Source organism: Petaurus breviceps, unplaced genomic scaffold (assembly GCF_028583685.1).
Source record: "Petaurus breviceps papuanus isolate PSGF00001 unplaced genomic scaffold, PetGlider_PUasm1.0 90792, whole genome shotgun sequence".
Classification (NCBI taxonomy): Eukaryota; Metazoa; Chordata; class Mammalia; order Diprotodontia; family Petauridae; genus Petaurus; species Petaurus breviceps.
In genome coordinates, this window is record NW_027187347.1 from 7,772,467 (window position 1) to 7,779,590 (window position 7,124).

Here is a 7,124-nt window from a genome sequence, read left to right on the forward strand (position 1 = left end):
TATCAAAGTCTTGACAGTCTTCTAGCCTGGGGCCCCTGATTCCTCCCCTAATCTTCTCCTATTCTACAATCAGATTGGTTAAACTCTTCATTACCAAATTGCTCACACATCTACAGCTTTTCTTGCCCAATGGGCTCTTTAAAGAGGCACCAGCTTCCAAATTTTTTCCTAGTTGAAAAACATTGCTTCTTCCAATTTTCTATGTGGAGTGATTCCAAACTGTCCCTTCCAGGTCTGTAAAGCAGAGTGGCCAAAAAAGTTAACTTTCTGTTTGGACCCATAGTCAATCTTTCTTGAACACGAAGAAAACTCAGGATGGGTCTTCTAGTCTGGAGCCTATGGAAATATGCCTTCTAAATTCATTAAATCCTCCCTTTCTTTGGGTGATGTTCAGACAGTAGCCTGGTCCTGGACTTCCCAGATGTCATCTCATTGCTTGTCCTGCTTTCTTGCATGGGCTTCCTGCAGCTTCTTGATCTCTGTATCCTGTTTTCCTTTGGTCTCTTGACTTTGCATCCCACGGGCACTGATCACTAGTCTTTGGGATGGAGCTGCTGATATATGAGTACATTCCTTGGCTAGCTTAAGAAACTCAACACAAGCTCATGGTTTGGTTTTGGCTTTGATTTCTCTTGTGGCCTAAGAAAGCAACTGGACCTTTACAATCATGTGTTTAGTACTGAGTGCATCATGAACTGCAATTGGACTGGAGAACACTCCTAGAATATGTGTGTCATCCACCTATTTAATAAAAATCCTTCCTTTTGATAACTGCAGAAGACTCGGGTGCAAAATTCCTCAAGGAAGTCAGATTTCAATGACATAAGGAAGGTCACAATTATTGGTGTCAAGCTCAGGAACTTCATAATTATAATAATCAAGTCTAGATACCTGGAGACTATTTCTCTTCTTCACACTCTCCGATATCTTTTCTAGAAGCTGTGAATACAGGCAATCTCCATCACCATTAAACAACGAATCCCAGCTGTCCTCTGTAGGAGCCCTTCTTTCTTTTTTTTTTTTTAAAGCAATCGGGGTTAAGTAAAGGATCCCTTCTTTCATTGGAAGAGTGATAATGAGCTTTCACTTCCAATTGTTTGTGAAGATAGAGTACATTTGACTTTCCCAGGATCATTTTCCTTGCCTTTCTTGAGCTCTTTATCAGTTCTTAGATAGTGCAAAGACACTGCCATATCATCTGTACAATCAGGATCATTGCTCAAGGCCTTGTTAGAAAGCAATTCTGTACTATTTAACATGCAGAGTTCAGAGTCTAAGGAGCCATAATTGCTGCATGGTATCTTCTTTAAAGGTATTAAGAGGTACAATCTGAAGAGCCTAGTCTTCCTGGTCTTTCCATTGACTCTGAATAACCAGATGAAATATCTTCAGTGTAACCATGTGTACACAGTCAAGTTGTCTGAGTTTTCACTTCCACACCCTCAGTCGCTGGCTATTAGGAGAGGGGTTATGTAAGCACTTACTCCCATACGGTCTAGCAAACTGCTTCTGCTGCTACAAGCCTGTTTAGGGATTCTACCCACAGCTGTTGAGGTGCTGCCACATATGTCTTATAAACTATGCCATCTGTGATGCTTATACATGCCTGATTGGTGATGCCACTCTCCTCCTCCAACCCACTACCCATAGATGTTTCATCGGTGGAATCATCTCAATTATCAGATTCATCGCACATGTATGACTCATCAGCAGTTATCATTCTTCTTAAACTTTCTACTCTTGCATGTTGGAGCTGCAATGTCATTGGCATTCTCTAATTTATATGCATGTGGTTGAAGATAGAATCACTAACTCCAGATATGCTACCCACACTTTTCTAATTCAAGATGTCAACTGTATTGCTGAGGAATGTTGGATCAGCTGGGTCATTACCTGTGCATGCTTGATTGATGACACCCCCTGGGATTCCTTGAAAAACAATGATTTTATGTCTTCTGTGTTGAGGTTTAATACATCATCTGTTGTATGGATGTTTTCTTCTACGATTTTAAAAGGTGAAGTTAGCTGCTCAGACATTGGCACATAGCCAGGATTCAAAAGAAAACTGTAACCTATAGGCTCATTTGAAAACTAGGAACTAGATACAGTCTCCACTACCCTCCAATCAATCCTAACAATATTTTTTCAAATCTCTTTCTGGATAACTCATCTTATTTAGTTATTCCTTTTTGAAATCATATCATTTCACACTTACTGGGAGACTAAGTCTCACAAGTTTCTATGATATAAGTAATCCTTGTGGTACTGTCATAGAATTTAGAATTCCAAATATTTCTCTTCTTTCTTTGGTTTAAAATGTATTTGTGAAGATATATTAGAAAAATTATTAGGATTTTGAGATATTTTGTTTATTTGCCATGTTAAACATTTCTTTAAACTCTGGAGTTCCCTTTTGAGAATGAAATTTTCCTGTTATCAAGTCTTTTTTAAATTATTTTTTATTATTTTAAATTAGGTCTCTGGCCTTCATTCCTGTCTACTATGATTACTACTTTAATGTTCAGAATTGACTCTGAAGACTTCATTCTTTGGGAGCAAATGACTTTCTTCAAGAAGAAGTATCTTGTTTTGATACTACATTCAGATGACTATAGCTCATTTCCTGTGACTGATGTGGAAAGCACTGTACCCCATCAAGATTTAGGCACATACAGGGCCATATCTGCCTTTCTGGCCCAAGGTCTACATGTCTCAACATCAGGCTATATGACGCCACTTCAATCACAATGCTAACATTTATTTTTGTTTGGTTGGTTGGTTTTGGTGAGGCAATTGGGGTTAAGTGACTTGCCCAGGGTCACACAGCTAATAAGTGTCAAGTGTCTGGTCAGAGGCCGAATTTGAACTCAGGTCCTCCTGACATCAGGGCTGGTACTCTATCCACTGCACCACTTAACTGCCCCTACCATTTATTTTTGACAAGTTATAGAGGACCAGAAGAGGGACTGTGTACAAAGATATGAAAAAAATATACAAATTTTCAAAAAGAAAAAGGAGCAAAATCCTGGTTTTCTCTTATATTCATCAATATGCATATCAGCCCCAGTCATCTTTGTGACTTCCATAAGCACCTCCATCAACTTATACTTCCTCTGCTCCCTGGCCTGGTCTTTCTTATATATTTATATCAATTACCTATATATTTTGAATTTCAGAACTTTTATCAGAGAAAGTGAACTAAAAAATCTTTACCAATTTCCTGTTTTCCTTCTAATTCTGATTGTATTGACTTTGCTCAGAAATTGCCTGTTTTATCTTCTATGATCATGTCCATCCTTTGTTTATTTAAGAATCATTCCCTCTGACAGAGTTATTAGTCCAATTCCCCTATTCAGGTGAGTAAACTGAGACCCAGAGAAAATTGAGTGTCTTACCCAAAGTCAAATGTGTGTTAAATAGGAGACCTGAGACTCAATTCCAGGTTTTTCTGACTCCTAACCCAATGTTCCATCCTTTTTGGCTCAATATTAAAATCTTAAGATCAGTCCACACTGACTTAATATCAGCATGGAATAGGGTGGAGCCAAGGTTTGGGGTTTGTTGTTTTCTGTTGTGTTTTGATAACTAGCTACATCTCAGATTGTCTTGATGAGACTAAATTGTGTCATGGGCAGCTAAGTGGTACAGTGGATAGAGTCCTGAAGTCAGTAAGACTCATCTTCCTGAATTCAAATCCTCCCTCAGACACTTACTAGACATGTGATCCTGGGCAAATCATTTAACCCTGTTTGCCTCAGTTTCCTCATCTGTAAAATGAGCTGGAGAAGGAAATGGCAAGCCATTCCAGTATCTCTGCTGGGAAAACCTCAAATGGGGTCACAGAGAGTCAGACATGACTGAAACAAATCAACAACAACAAATGTGTCATACTGGTTTATTTCTCAGGTAGATCAAAGCAGGAGGGACAGCTGGATAGTACAACACCAGACCTGGAGTCAGGAAGACTTATCTTCCAGAGTTCAAATCTGGCCCCAAACATTTACTATCTGTGCGACCCTGGGAAAGTCATTTAACCTTGTTTGCCCCAGTTTCCTCGTCTGTAAAATGAGCTTCCAAGAAAACTCCAAATAAGACCACGAAGAGTCAGACATGACTGAAACAATTGAACAACAGTAACAGATCTATCAATCTGGAAAGAGAATAAAAAAGGGAATACAGTGCAGGATGGATGTGGAAGAAGCTGCAGGTGGCACCCTGTCCAGAAGGAGGGACATCTGGTGTCCCTATAACAACAGGAAGCAGAGAATATCTGAATCCAGTGGATGTTAATGGCCCAGAATTCCTATGTATAGTCCAGAAAGCCAAATAATACAAAAAAGGTTGTTTTATTTTGGATCAGTCTGGCCTACCTACAAAAGTGAATAATGGATGTAGTGAGAGCAAATGAATCAATGCAGAGAAGATGTGAATTGAGGCTTAGGAGGGTGCCCAACTGTGATGCCTGGAGGTTTGGTCCTGGGTATCCTGCCTTTCCATAGAGAAATGGGCATGTCCACAGATGCCTTTATCAGTGGACTTATAACTAATACTTCTCCAGATTCAACTCACTGTGATCCTCTCCTGCCTACATTTGCCTGTCTGAATTGCACCAGTTCAGCCCACTCCCTAGTTCTCATTGCTAGAGAAGTACGCAGTGACCGACATCAAACATATACAACTCCTCCTTAATCCAAGCTGAAATTTGCCTCCCATAAGAAAATCTGGGACATGTATGTTGTGGTAGAAAAAGTAGATTTCTTTCTTAAAGACCATGCCTTAAATGTAATTCACTCTGCTTCTCATTGACTAGCCAGCAATAGTTCCCGGCCTAAGCACCACTTAATAGTTTTTTTGTTGTTGTTTTTTTTGCCTTTTTGGAGGGCAATTGGGGTTAAATAACTTGCCCAAGGTTACACGCCTAGTGTTTTTGTGTGAGTGTTAAGTGTCTGAGGCTGGAACCGAACTCGGGTCCTCCTGACTCCTGGGCCGGCGCTTTACTCACTTCACCACCTAGCCGCCCCAATAGTTATTTTTTGAACCCTGATGGCTCAGAGTGAATATAAATAGTAATTGTTTCTCTTTCAATCAGCAACCATAAGGGTCCTCCCCTCTCAATTTGATTTTTTTTTTAATTAAAGGGGCATCCCTTGACTCACTTCTTAAAGAGGTTTAATCACTGAATGGGCATTGCCTCACTCAAAGTGAGCACTTGAAAAGACCTTAGCTTAAAAAGGCCAAGGTCTCCCAATGCATCCTGGGCCATCTTCAGTCATCCTGATCTATATCTTGGCACTGGACCCAGGTGGCTCTGAAGGAGAGAGTGAAGCTGGTGACTGCACAGCCTTCCCTCCCTCAAATCCAATTCAATTACAAGTCATGGCATCACCTTCCTGATGATGTGGTCCTCTTCAAGAACGAAGGACAAACCACACACAACCTTAGCTTAAGAGTCAGAAGACCTAAGAGTCAGTTTACCCTTTTAAGAACCAATTTTCTCATCTGTAAAATAACAACAATAACAAAATGGGGGGCTGGGCTTGAGGATCTCTTAGGGAGCTTTGAGACTCTGCTATTCTCTCATCACCAACAGTGCAACAATCAAAATAGGGAGTTAGGTCTACATTTCTTTGTCTCTTGTAAATGCTAAATTAGCAAAATGGAAGCACTGGAGCATCTCATGGTGTTAAAGTCCACCAGGGAGAGAAGGCTAGGAAGGCTTGCAATGTTCTTCACCCCTGATTTTTTTTTCCTCCTCAGTGCTCTATTCAGACATGTGCCTTAGGTAAGGGAGCTGTACTTGGAACATTGTTTTTGGCTCTGAGCTTTCCAGCTGCCCTCTGGCTTCATGTGCAGTCAACCCTTCCCTCTGGGGGATTGTGAGAAGTTAATATTCCAGATTTTATGTAACTAAGCCCTCTGGTTGTGAGGAAGAGGAGGAGGAAGGTGGGAAGAAGAAAAGATCTGCCTCTCTCCAACTCCTACCAATTGTTCCTAGTTCTATCTTCTAAAGTCAAACAGAGAAAGAAATTGAATTCCTCTTCTGTAGGAGAGTCCTCCAAATGCTTAAAGAAATGTGCAGTGTGGTCTGGTGGCACACACTTAGAATCCCTGCTACTGGGAGAAGCTGAGGTTTGGGAATTCCAACCTGCAATAGGGTTAAAGCTATTTAGGTGTGTTAAGAGTGGCACCAGTATGGCGAACTCCCTGGAGCTAAGGGAGAGCAGCCAGGCTGCCTAAGAAGGGAGGAAAACGGTCAAGGCTGGAAAAAAATGGAGAAGTTGAAAGTTTCTGTGCTGATAAGTATTGTAATTGGGCCCAAGAGTGGCCACCACACTTCCAGCCTGTGTGAAATTGGGAGACCCAATGAAAGAAGGAAAAGAAAGAAGGAAGAAAGGAAAGGGAATAAGCGTTAATGTGATGCCTACTGTGTGCCAGGCACTGTTAAGCATTTTTTTAATCAATATCATTTCATTTTATAAGATTTTTGCTTTTTTTATCCTCATTTTACAATTGAGATAGCTGAGGCAAACAGAGATTAAGTAAGTGATTTGCCCAGCATCACATAACTAGCAAGTGTCTGAAGTTGGATTTGAACTCAGGTATTTATGATTCCAGGTCCAACACCCTATCTACTGTGCTGCCAGCTGTCTCCAAATGTTGAAGGTACTTCTCTACAAGTGAGCACCTTTTAGTTCGGGTTAAATATTGGGAAGAAATGTGGCACTGCAATTCACTGAACATTTAACAATATAGGCTTACACAGAAAGGATGTATAGTGAAGATACAGTGACATTTAATATCTTGGAGGCCCCACTCACTCTCCTCCACCTGGAAATTCATCTGGTCAATCATCTGAGTATGGTGATTCGTGTGGTCTCAGGCACTTAAGAGGGGAGGAGAGGGGAGGAGAGGGGAGGAGAGGAGAGGGGAGGAGAGAGGAGGAGAGGAGAGGGGAGGAGAGGGGAGGAGAGGAGAGAGGAGGAGAGGGGAGGAGAGGAGAAGAGAGGAGAGGAGAGGAGAGGAGAGGAGAGGAGATGAAACTAGAGAAAGTCCTGTATATAGGAGGGATGAATGGAAAGAAGGCAGGCAGGCAGGCAAGCAGGCAGGAAGGAAGGAAGGAAGGA

The 7,124-nt window shown here is 41.2% G+C and overlaps 1 pseudogene; it reads right to left on the bottom strand.

The window, feature by feature from the left end:
• Positions 1-390: 390 nt before the first annotated feature.
• LOC138147439 (coiled-coil domain-containing protein R3HCC1L-like) overlaps positions 391-7,124 on the bottom strand; it is a 17,145-nt pseudogene continuing 10,411 nt past the window's right edge.